We start from the raw sequence: 13,278 nt of genomic DNA on the forward strand, positions 1-13,278 counted from the left end.
TAAACAAAAAGTGTCTTGAATGAAATATTTGAAATTAAAAATCACACTAAATTTTCTCTTCTTTTTCATCCCTGTAACTTATTAAATAAACATTATAGAAGTTTTCAGGGACTTTCCGCCCTCGGTAATAATGTAATCTTTCATTCTGCGTTTAAACTTTTCAAAAGTACTTATTAGTTTTGGGTATTAATCATGATTTGGGAGTGCTTCTCGTGCTTGTTTATTTCTAGTGCATTTTTATTGTGATTGTAGTGTAGACAATTGTGTCTCAGATTAGCGAATCGACTATAGTATGTATTTTAAACTGTATTCAATAAGATTATGTGTTTAAAATACACAATCTTATTGTATCCATTACATTAAAACGCAAATAATTTGAAAACTACTTACTCTATCGTATTGGGACAAAAGGATGATATTTACGTAAAAAGTAACGAGGAATCAAAAATATGTTAGGATACTCTAACTAATGTTAAGAGATAGTTTTCTGCTGTTACCAGAGGCGTGCTGTAGGGATATATACTTCATGTTAGGCCCTTTTCCCCTTGTCCCCCTCACAATCTACGCCACTGTCGTAATAATCATTTCAGCATGTTTTTTTGATGCCTTGTTACTTTTTACATAAATATCATCTTTTTATCTCATTGCCATAGAGTAAGTAGTTTTCAAGTTATTTGCGTTTAAAGATAATGGATTCCATAATATTAGTCGATTTGCTAATCTGAGACCCAACTGTCTACACTACAATCACAATAAAAATCCACTATATAGAAATAAACAAACCAAGACACGTTGGATGTTCGAGGAGCACTCCCAAATCATGATTTGGGAGTGCTTCTCGTGCTTGTTTATTTCTAGTGCATTTTTATTGTGATTGTAGTGTAGACAATTGTGTCTCAGATTAGCGAATCGACTATAGTATGTATTTTAAACTGTATTCAATAAGATTATGTGTTTAAAATACACAATCTTATTGAATCCATTACATTAAAACGCAAATAATTTGAAAACTACTTACTCTATCGTATTGGGACAAAAGGATGATATTTACGTAAAAAGTAACGAGGAATCAAAAATATGTTAGGATACTCTAACTAGTGTTAAGAGATAGTTTTCTGCTGTTACCAGAGGCGTGCTGTAGGGATATATACTTCATGTTAGGCCCTTTTCCCCTTGTCCCCCTCACAATCTACGCCACTGTCGTAATAATCATTTCAGCATGTTTTTTTGATGCCTTCTTACTTTTTACATAAATATCATCTTTTTATCTCATTGCCATATAGTAAGTAGTTGTCAAGTTATTTGCGTTTAAATATAATGGATTCCATAATAATAGTCGATTTGCTAATCGGAGACCCCACTGTCTATACTACAATCACAATAAAAATCCACTATATGGAAATAAACCAACCAAGGCACGTTAAATGTTCGAGGAGCACTCCCAAATCATGATTTGGGAGTGCTTCTCGTGCTTGTTTATTTCTAGTGCATTTTTATTGTGATTGTAGTGTAGACAATTGTGTCTCAGATTAGCGAATCGACTATAGTATGTATTTTAAACTGTATTCAATAAGATTATGTGTTTAAAATACACAATCTTATTAAATCCATTACATTAAAACGCAAATAATTTGAAAACTACTTACTCTATCGTATTGGGACAAAAGGATGATATTTACGTAAAAAGTAACGAGGAATCAAAAATATGTTAGGATACTCTAACTAGTGTTAAGAGATAGTTTTCTGCTGTTACCAGAGGCGTGCTGTAGGGATATATACTTCATGTTAGGCCCTTTTCCCCTTGTCCCCCTCACAATCTACGCGACTGTCGTAATAATCATTTCAGCATGTTTTTTGATGCCTTGTTACTTTTTACATAAATATCATCTTTTTATCTCATTGCCATATAGTAAGTAGTTTTCAAGTTATTTGCGTTTAAAGATAATGGATTCCATAATATTAATCGATTTGCTAATCGGAGACCCAACTGTCTACACTACAATCACAATAAAAATCCACTATATGGAAATAAACAAACCAAGGCACGTTAAATGTTCGAGGAGCACTCCCAAATCATGATTTGTGAGTGCTTCTCGTGCTTGTTTATTTCTAGTGCATTTTTATTGTGATTGTAGTGTAGACAATTGCATCTCAGATTAGCGAGTCGACTATTTCTATGTATTTTAAACTATATTCAATAAGATTATGTGTTTAAAACACACAATCTTATTAAATCCATTACATTAAAACGCAAATAATTTGAAAACTACTTACTCTATCGTATTGGGACAAAAAGATGATATATAAAGAGTAATATTTTGTATTTTGACAACGGCACCCGATTTGGGCGTCGAAACGTTAATAAAATTATTTTTTTCATTTTAATTGTGGCTTATTTCCCATATAAATAATTAATCATAAAAAAATGCCACAAGGAAATAGCTTCAGAACAACAAAAAGGATGATATTTACGTAAAAATAAGGAGGAATCAAAAATATGTTAGGATACTCTAACTAGTGTTAAGAGATATACTTCATGTTAGGCCCTTTTCCCCTTGTCCCCCTCACAATCTACGCCACTGTCGTAATAATCATTTCAGCATGTTTTTTTGATGCCTTGTTACTTTTTACATAAATATCATCTTTTTATCTCATTGCCATATAGTAAGTAGTTTTCAAGTTATTTGCGTTTAAAGATAATGGATTCCATAATATTAGTCGATTTGCTAATCTGAGACCCAACTGTCTACACTACAATCACAATAAAAATCCACTATATAGAAATAAACAAACCAAGACACCTTGATTGTTCGAGGAGCACTCCCAAATCATGATTTGGGAGTGCTTCTCGTGCTTGTTTATTTCTAGTGCATTTTTATTGTGATTGTAGTGTAGACAATTGTGTCTCAGATTAGCGAATCGACTATAGTATGTATTTTAAACTGTATTCAATAAGATTATGTGTTTAAAATACACAATCTTATTGTATCCATTACATTAAAACGCAAATAATTTGAAAACTACTTACTCTATCGTATTGGGACAAAAGGATGATATTTACGTAAAAAGTAACGAGGAATCAAAAATATGTTAGGATACTCTAACTAATGTTAAGAGATAGTTTTCTGCTGTTACCAGAGGCGTGCTGTAGGGATATATACTTCATGTTAGGCCCTTTTCCCCTTGTCCCCTCACAATCTACGCCACTGTCGTAATAATCATTTCAGCATGTTTTTTGATGCCTTGTTACTTTTTACATAAATATCATCTTGTTATCTCATTGCCATAGAGTAAGTAGTTTTCAAGTTATTTGCGTTTAAAGATAATGGATTCCATAATATTAGTCGATTTGCTAATCTGAGACCCAACTGTCTACACTACAATCACAATAAAAATCCACTATATAGAAATAAACAAACCAAGACACCTTGAATGTTCGAGGAGCACTCCTAAATCATGATTTGGGAGTGCTTCTCGTCCTTGTTTATTTCTAGTGCATTTTTATTGTGATTGTAGTGTAGACAATTATGTCTCAGATTAGCGAATCGACTATACTATGTATTTTAAACTATATTCAATAAGATTATGTGTTTAAAATACACAATCTTATTGAATCCATTACATTAAAACGCAAATAATTTGAAAACTACTTACTCTATCGTATTGGGACAAAAGGATGATATTTACGTAAAAAGTAACGAGGAATCAAAAACATGCTGAAATGATTATTACGACAGCAGCTTAGATTGTAAGAGGGGAAAGGGGCGAAAATGAAGTATATATCCCTGCAGCACGCCTCTAGTAACAGAAGAAATAGTATATTAAGTATGGAGAACGGTAAGGGTTTTATACCGATCGAAGACAATTGTTTGGAGGAGGAGCGGGGCGACGACTCCAATTATTGTCTGAGATCGGTTACCCTTAACGTTCGACATGCTTATAACGTTTTTTGCACGATTGATTCCATTATAAATTATAAAATTAAACATTTTCGTCATATTGACTAGTTTCATTCATTTTATCAAGATACTTTGGTTGTTAGGTAGTAACTAGGGTGCATAACAACAATGGAGAATTGAGTTTTTATTTAGTTGTCAATAATTTTAAGTACAATTTTGATTATTATAAATTAAAATATGAGCGAAAGTGAATTTGAAGAAATTGAACGGGCTTGGGAAGAAGGGTGTTCCGCAATTATTCCCGAAAAATCCAAAATCCGTTATCAAAATACCTACCAAAGTTTTAAAAAATGGTGCGAAGGCAAGAATTTAAGAATCGAAGAAAAGACTCTGTTGGCATATTTCGTTCAAAGACATATGCAGTTGAAAGCTCCTGGAAGCCTCTGGGCAGAATATTCAATGATTAAATCCACCGTTTTTCGTTATGATGGCATTGATATTTCCAAGTTTTCAAATTTGATCGCGTATTTGAAGAGAAAAAATGTTGGATACTACTAATGTATGCGATTCTGCAGGAGTTTCTGTTTGAAGTGAAACCACAGCCCAAACAAGTGGGATTTCATTAAATAATTTAACAGATTGTACCATAAGTTTCAATATTAATAAATAATTCGTTAGTTTTCTTTATTCTTTCAAAAAATAAATTAAAATTAAGAGATTTTTTAACTCGACGGTAAGTAAATTACTTACCGTCGAGTTGGAGTACTTACCGTCGAGTTGGATTGCTTACCGTCGAGTTGCTAGTAAATGTCACCTACTGACGTAAAATCTGTCACGGTAAACAGTCAAAAATGATCAATCGTGCAAAAACGATCTTTTAACGCTAGTTACAGTACCCTAACATGTGTAAACTGTGTGTCAACTTTGAACAAAACAATATTAAAAGCATAAAATCCTTTATAAAAGGTATATTTGTTAAAATCCCTATACAGGGCTACATCAAAGACAGAACTAGTTTTCAATCGGTTGACCGATCATCATCAGTGCAATCTTAGAATATACATGCTAACCACCAAAGTAAAAATATATGGGTAAAAACCCTTTACAATTGATCCGTCATCGGAACATATGACAAAGATGTGACTTGCTTCCGTACAGTCATGATGTGAACTTGTCAGATAGAGGTCATTGGTACCTCGGGCGAAAAAGATTGGATATTTTATTCATCCATGTAATAATTCACATCTTTGTCATATGTTCCGATGACGGATCATTTGTAAAGGGTTTTTACCCATATATTTTTACTTTGGTGGTTAGCATGTAGATTCTAAGATTGCACTGATGATGATCGGTCAACCGATGGAAAACTAGTTCTGTCTTTGATGTAGCCCTGTATAGGGATTTTAACAAATATACCTTTTATAAAGGATTTTATGTTTTTGTAATGGTATACAGCCAACTACAGGAAATTTTTCCTCGTGGATTAATATTAAAAGGTGCTTTAACAATGTCCTAAAATCATTAAAGAACATTTGTAATAAAACACTATGTATCTCGGTAACGAGGAATATTTTATTTAAGTGTTTTGGCTTAAATCCTCGTCTTTTTTGCTAAGGTTTATTCAGTTACGATATGGACAATTCTTAATGAAACACCCTGTATACGCTGATTTACCTAATTTTAGATATTCATACAATAGGGAACTTGCATAAATTTTTAAATTCGGAAAAAATGTTATAAATCACAACAGAACATAATTTAAAACATGTATCAAAGATAAAAAAGTTTTGTTTGTCTTTCGTTTGGCCCCTAAAGACGATTAAAAATTCAAATTAAAACAGGTAGTCCAAAACGCATCGTGACGTCACTTGGTTTTACATTTACATTTTTCCAATAAAGTAAACAGAATTTTAAATTATACGTTATAAACGTCAGTAGAAAATACATTTATGTGACGTTACAAGTGTTTTTGATCGTTTGACCTATTCATAGAAAATTTGTACTTTTACAAAATGGTTTTATTTTCAATAGTAAACCTTCGTTCCTTTCCTTCAAAAACAGTATAAAACTACAATTTTAACAAACTGGTATATATTATTACAATGACATACGATAAATGTCATTAGAATATAAATATTTTTGACTTATTCCACGACGATGAGCTTGCCAAATACCCAAGTAGGTGGAGGCCAATAAACTAAAGAATGAGAAGAAGAATATACCTAAATATAAGGTTGTGTCTAGGTATACGCCAGAGTGCGTCCAGGGAGAGTGTAGCCAAGCCCGGAAACCAGAGCAAAATATGGCCGCCCTCAGTGATCACTGGTTGCCCTAGTCGCACACAAAAATATAAATTTTACATAACTGTCAGTTGTAAAAAGAAGATTGAGGTTATATAGAAACATTGCAAAAAAATGAAAAAATGCAAAATTATATTTTGATTAAATTAATGTTATGTTCTTTTATTAGAACTGCTTGTTTTGAGAAAGTCTGAAGTGCCTATAGATAGTGCAATATTGATTCGTAGAAAAAAGACGTTAATTCATAACAGAACAGAAACTAAATGAATCTGAACCAAATCATTGTAAACAAAATTCTGGTCTCATTATGGACGGGCTACAGTGGAGCTTGCAATAATTGGTTTCACACTGATTGTGTAAAAATATCATTTGCTTCTTAAAAAGCTAAAACGGTATTGTGATAATTCTATAGAAAAGGTGAGAGTTGTCATTTAGGTTCTGATGTGTGGAAGATACTGGGAATAAGATAAGAAGCTGGTCAAAATAGTAAAGCAGAATACATAGCGTGGAAGGAGTTAGTATGGTTATTGTTAATGAAAAGTATAAGCATTTATCAGTTATTCTGCAGGTGGATTCTCCCAGGCATAAACTGTTGCTAGAAAAGGGGGAAGATCAGATGAGGATGCTGGAGCTAAACTGGTCTGTTACTTACAAGATTAGTTTTTGTGCTAATTTGCAAAATGTGTTTAGGTGCCTCTTTTAATACTAGTGACATAACCAGTGTTTAAACATGGATTAAAAAATAGTGTGTGTACTTTTATGTATGTTATACTTACAGTAGACGCCCTCTTAACCGACCGACCCTACACCTTTTTGGATGATACTATTTTTAGATTAGAGGTCATACAAGTTTCATAATTTGTCTTGTGAGTGATATTGTTAATTACATATGTATATACACATCAACATTCGTTTCACTTTATATTTTGACTTAATTTGTTTGAAAATGAATTGTGACCCATGGGAAAAGTTATAGCTGACGGACTATATGTACATACTACTTTTTTGTTTATAGATCATAAAATATATATATTTTTAATAGAGTTACATATGTAATGTCTTTCTGAGGGTGGTTTTAAAGATTTTCGGTTTAACCAACTTTTTGATTATCCGACCTATGGGCAGCTCCCGTCATGGTTGGTTAAGAGAGCTTCTACTGTATATATGATTTCAACTATTTCAAGGAAATAAATAGATTCAAAACAAACAGTTTATTTGTAATTTATTTAAATATTAAATTAAATTTTAATACTTACTACTTTCCAAAAAATTTCATTAAAAGAATAGCACAAATTAAAAAATTATAAAACATATTTTTACTAAAAACACCAATATATTTTGTTCACACTTTATTTCCACTGATACGTAACTTGAAAGATTTAGCAACTAACTTTATATTGTCTGTGTGCACAATAGTGCATACTGTTAGTTTTATAAAAAACTCACAACATTTTTCCCAATCGCACCTAATAACTTCAAAAATAGAATCAAGCTAGAAACATAAAGCATAAACGAACTTATAGGTGTTTAATTCAAAATGACAAAAAACATATAAACGTTTTTTGGACAGAAAAGTAATAGACCACTTGTGCGTTTAGATTTGTCAATTTTAATCAAAAGCTAAGTAATGACTGCTAGGTCTGTATGAATTTTTAAGTCTGTATTACTCATTATTCATCACGAATAGCTGGTGTATCAGAAATTTCAACACCTCTTCTTGGTTAATGTGGAAGAGACAGATAAAATTAATGGAACATTGCTGGAATAAAGCTTATGTTAAGTGATAGTCCATATTCTCCACTTACTGCGGTCACTTTATTAAGTAAGCAGTATCTGTAGGTTTTCATGTGATTCGGCTAAAAGAACTGTACCATCAGCGTATCTCAGGTTATTTATGATCATGCCATTAATTCTAATGCCTATGTTTATTTCATCCATTGTCTTACTTAATATGTCTTCCGAGTACCTATATATTAAATAATATTGGTGAACGTATACACCCTTGTCGAACACCTTTTTTTTTCATTTCTATTTCTTCTGATGTTATGTCTTCTATTCTCACTACCGCTTTTTGGCCATAGTATAAGTATATAGTGAGCCTATAAGGGTCCGTTTTTCCTTTAGAAGTATGGAAACCTAAAAACTGTTAATTAATCAATCAATTGATATCGGCCCTGGACAGATAACGAAGTACAGGCATATTTGTGCTCTTCACAATTTGTTAGTTCTTGAGTGGTGAATCAATATCTATGAAAGATTTTTAATTTTTGCATACTGGTAAAAAAAAGTATGTTACATCTCCTACTGTAAGTAAAACTGTAAACAATTTAAAATGATTGATTTAACATGTAGTGTTACCACTTTAAATTCTTAACCTGTCCAAATCAACCGGAAACAAAAAGCTGACAAGTTTCTTTGCTAGTGACATGTGAGCGACTTTACTAATTTGATTTTTAGGCATTAATATTTATTTTGACTTGACTTTATTTATTTTTAAATAAGAACACTTATATTAATTTAAATACACAGACTTACTTCATATTATTTATTTACCACACTAACTTACACGAACAATAAACACTTAATAGTATTTAATTTATTAGGAAATACTACACATTATCAAATCTAATTTATATTGTACTTTACAAAATTTATCTAATCAAAAATACCTCCAAATCGTACGCTCTGATACAGTATCTCGTCGTGGCTTTATTAGACTTCTCACTCATTCACAATCGTTGCCTTAAATACTATTTACAGTTTTTCTAGAACAAAAAGAATGATAGCGTCATTTACCCGTTAAAAGAGTCTCCCTTTGATTCTAGAATGAAAATAATATTTACATAAAATAAAGTAACATTTACATGTATCCAGAAACTGGTGCCAGTCTCACTGGAATGCCAGTGGCATGAAAAATAGACCACCTTTCTATTCAAGACAGCGCTGGCAGACAGCTCTGGACTGGCGCAAAAAAGTGTTTAAACTTGAACAAAACCCTATACAAGATGACTCTGCCACATCCTTGGTAGAGGAAGAAATTAGAATAATCACAAGAAACTTCCTTGATGGACAACGGATCATCCAAGTAACGAATCAAGACTGCTAAATACCCCTCCTGGATTTGAACGGTGACTGAAGAAACCATGGCCAACAGACTTAATAAATTAACTATTTATGTGAACTAATATAAAATATATTATACAGGAGAGTTGCCACATGGCAGCTTCTACCTCATGTGTTCAACATTCACACCATTTACTTATAGCTTCATGATCAGATGGTAAATTAAATTGTGTACTAAAAAAAAAAAACGTCAAAATATTTTTTATACCTAAAGGTGGAGCAGAATCTATTTCCTGAATTTCAGTTATACAATTTTGATTGCTTATGGAAGATGTTTGTTGTCCTTTATATACTTTCTTATTTTGTACACCAATCCTTTTTCTCGGCGATTCCAAATTCAATTCTTGTTCTGCATTACTTCCAATCATTGCAGGAAGTATTTGTATTGTATGATGACCTGATACTAAAGATATAGGAAAAGTCAAACAATGAGGAATGCACATAACTTTCCCCTTGTTGCCATATTCTAAATTTGAAAAAATATATAGAGAATAGTCAGATTTTTTTGATATGCCATTCCTATTACAGCAAGCATTTCATTGGCTAGAATTAGTGACGAGTATAATATATGATGTCATGGTAACTGACGTCTGTCATAATATTGGAGGTTACATTTATAATGTCAAATTATTGTTTTCAATTTATATTTTATTTGTTTAGTTTATATTTTAACAACGGTTTATTTTTTAAATAACTTTACTTTCCCTTCCGTATCCTTGATTGGTCGTTTAGGTTCGTAATGGTTTTCTTGTATGGTAGGTTTAGTTAGGCATTAATTTTAAGAAATGTTGCTGGCTAAATGGGCACAGCTTCCAAAGGCCACAAAAGAAGAAGAAAAAATAAACAAACAAAAATCTTACATAACCTTCTATCTAAGCCTTCTATACTATAGGAAAACATGACTGACACTGGGTGCGTTCGGATGACCACAGCGGCTGGACAGCTGAGCCAGCAGTAGCTGTCAGACGTCACCGCTGGAAGTCAGCTGCTGAGAGATTTACTAAGCTTTCCCTATCACAGCTGGATACAACCACCCAGCCGATTTCTGCTGACAGTCAGCCGCTATGGTCGTCCAAATGCACCCACTTATACACTCTGAGCTTCGCTGGTGTCGCTCCTAGCGGATTACTAATTCAACTTTCACCAGTAATTTTTAAATTTATTATTTAATTTTATCGCTTAATATTTACAACGCAAAAAAGTAATTAAATTGTAATCGATTTTTTAAAAATTTTGCTAACTGTTTTAACATTCTCTTAATGAAATATTAATTTCTTACTTCAGATACATTCACAATTATCGTGTAGATGGCGCTTAGATGATTTATATCTAATTATAATTAGATATTACAAAATATTAAAAAAACTTAATTCAGTATTTAAACCGTAAGTATACTTAAGATAAAAATATATACCACAGCTTTGACCAACTAATATTTTTTCTAATTAATGTTTTTAATTTCAATTTTAAATTATTGACTTTGACATTTATGTCAAATTTCCAGTAAAGGTTTACAGACTTGTCACTACTGGCTCTCACGATTTTTTAATTATCCCCTCTACCTATGAGCTCAGCGTATATTACAGATACAGTTGGAAAAATGAAAGAATACCCATGAACGATCACATCAATCACTTAATTTATGTTTGTTGTCTTTTTCTATAAATAATAAACGTTTGTTATAGAAAAAGATAGGAAACACAAAATAAGTGATCGATGTGATCGTTCATGGGTATTCTTTATTTTTCCCACTGTAGTTATCTTTGTTTCACACTCTTAAAGACAAAGAGAAACAGTGTCACCTGTAGTTGCTGTGGTAAATACATACCGTCGAAAAAATGAAAGAATACCCATGAACGATCACATCAATCACATATTATTCAGATTATTAATAATCTATCTCTCTCATTTATTATTTATGAAAAAAAAAAACAGCAAATACAAAATATGTGATTGATGTGATCGTTCATGGGTATTCTTTCATTTTTCCGACTGTATATGTTTTTATTTGGCAACAGCGCTTGTTTCCAAACTTAACGGTAGTGAAAAACTAATAAATGAGGAAAAAATTGTTGAATTTGCTTGCCGTCAAGTTTGTATGAGTACCAGTGGGTTATATTTCATTAAATATAATATGAAGTGCATGCCTCATTGTTTAACTTTTAGTTTATCATACTTTAACAATGAATTGGGTGGCTCTCTGATCCAATATAAGTACTGTTATTATTTCCACTAAAAATGGTTAAAGGAACAATTTTTTAAATTTTTTGATTTGATTGATATGACACATTTTTAAAATTCTGATCAGTCTGACGTAGAGGACATTTTGTTTGAATAATAGGTTTGTTCTAGCAAACAGTCGAACTAGTCAGCAAACAGTTGGTCAGTGAGAGAACATAATACAGTTACGAGTGCTATCCCCTCTACTCGTGCTGGTCCACTATTCGCTAATGGTTTCAGACCGTTTGAAACTCGTGCTAGAACAAACTGATTGTAAGAAACAAATCACAATAACTGAATAAAACAGATTTTCCCACCTACCTCTATCCAAAGTATACATTTCCTGGCCTCATTGTAGGGAGCATAGTCATATTTTTTCTCCCTAGGGAAACAAAGTACTTTTAATCCCTAGGGAGTAAAAGTAAGTGATGTTGACGTCATACTATGTCATAGCATAGATGAAATAACTTATTGACACCCTATACTATTACTCTATTTTGTATTAGGTAAGTATCCATACATTTTAAATTTTATTTATAGATGTTGCAAAATGGTAAAAACAGTAAATTGTTATTTTGATTTAAAAATTTTTCATTAATAATTTGATAGTTATACTGTACCTACTTGTTAGTTTTAGTTGTCTAATAAATTTTGTTAGTTCTATTGTTGATTGAATACATAAATTCCTGTATTCAATTATGATTCATGTATTCAATCAACAGTTATATAAATATTTTAAAAATGGAAAAATGACTTATTTGAGGGAGGTGGAAAAATGTATAACATGGGAGAAGTGCCTTTTCCTCCCTTGAATGATTACTGTAGTAAACTAGTAAACTTTATTCTTGGGAGGAAAAGGTGCACTTCGCTCTCTTGTTATACAAATATCTATAGGTGTTAAATTGGTGAATAAACAAAAAACCAATATAAATAATTAAATACTTTCGCTTTCTTCTCTAAATATTGTTGGTACAGCATTGCATTTTAATTTTCTGCTGCCATCTTGCCAACTTTTTTCCACATGTCAGAAGTAGTGTTCCTAAACATTCAAAAATTGAATACAATATTTTTTAATGATATAAATATTATAAAGAGAATGCATCAAATGCAAATACTCAATTAATTTTACTTGAAGAACTTACTTCACAAACAACAGCATATTTGTTTGGATCTTGTTTTAACCCTATATTTTTAATCCACACTTTCCGTCGTTCAGATTCTTTTGGGAAAGAATTCATTTTCACATTATTTTTCCCCAATCGACTTCGCAACCTTTTACCTTAGAAGAAGGCATTTTTCAACCTGAATAATATAGTAATAGTAATTTAATATTTCTCGATCTATCTAGTTAAGTGAGGTTAAACTAGAGTAGAGTAAACGAAAAATAAACAACTCATCATCTGTTTACCCCTTCCAAATTAATCCGGAAATCTGAGCAAAAGATGGCGGAGCCAATCAGCTTTTAGCGTATACGATGGCAACACTCTTCCAAGACGCACACTGGTATACGCTAACGTGTACGCAAATAAAAAAGTTAGAGTGTCAGTGATTTCTTATTTTTTATTTGTTTAGTGTTTGTTTTTAAATTAACTACGGAGTGCGGACAATTATTTAGTTCTTTTAATGAGTTTAAGAACATTTTAAAACAGTACGCAAAAGATAAGAGACTATAAATTAATATATATTTTTTTTAGTTATAAATGAAATAGTATTACCGTAAAAGATTAAAATAAAAG

The 13,278-nt window shown here is 31.7% G+C and overlaps 1 protein-coding gene and 1 long non-coding RNA gene across 6 annotated transcripts in view; one reads left to right on the forward strand and one right to left on the reverse strand.

Moving 5' to 3' along the window:
- LOC114324838 (protein singed wings 2) overlaps positions 1-13,278 on the forward strand; it is a 98,007-nt gene that overhangs the window by 76,694 nt on the left and 8,035 nt on the right. The gene's annotated exons all lie outside the window — the stretch shown is intronic.
- On the reverse strand, positions 8,730-12,925 carry LOC126885327 (uncharacterized). 2 transcript variants are annotated; one of them, XR_007698388.1, is made up of 2 exons: positions 12,685-12,925; positions 8,730-8,964 (listed from the first exon to the last, which is right to left on the reverse strand). It is a non-coding gene; the product is annotated as an uncharacterized LOC126885327 (long non-coding RNA). The 2 variants fall into 2 exon arrangements; XR_007698389.1 differs by having other exon boundaries at positions 9,531-12,925.

This window comes from Diabrotica virgifera, chromosome 5, assembly GCF_917563875.1.
Source record: "Diabrotica virgifera virgifera chromosome 5, PGI_DIABVI_V3a".
Taxonomy (NCBI): Eukaryota; Metazoa; Arthropoda; class Insecta; order Coleoptera; family Chrysomelidae; genus Diabrotica; species Diabrotica virgifera.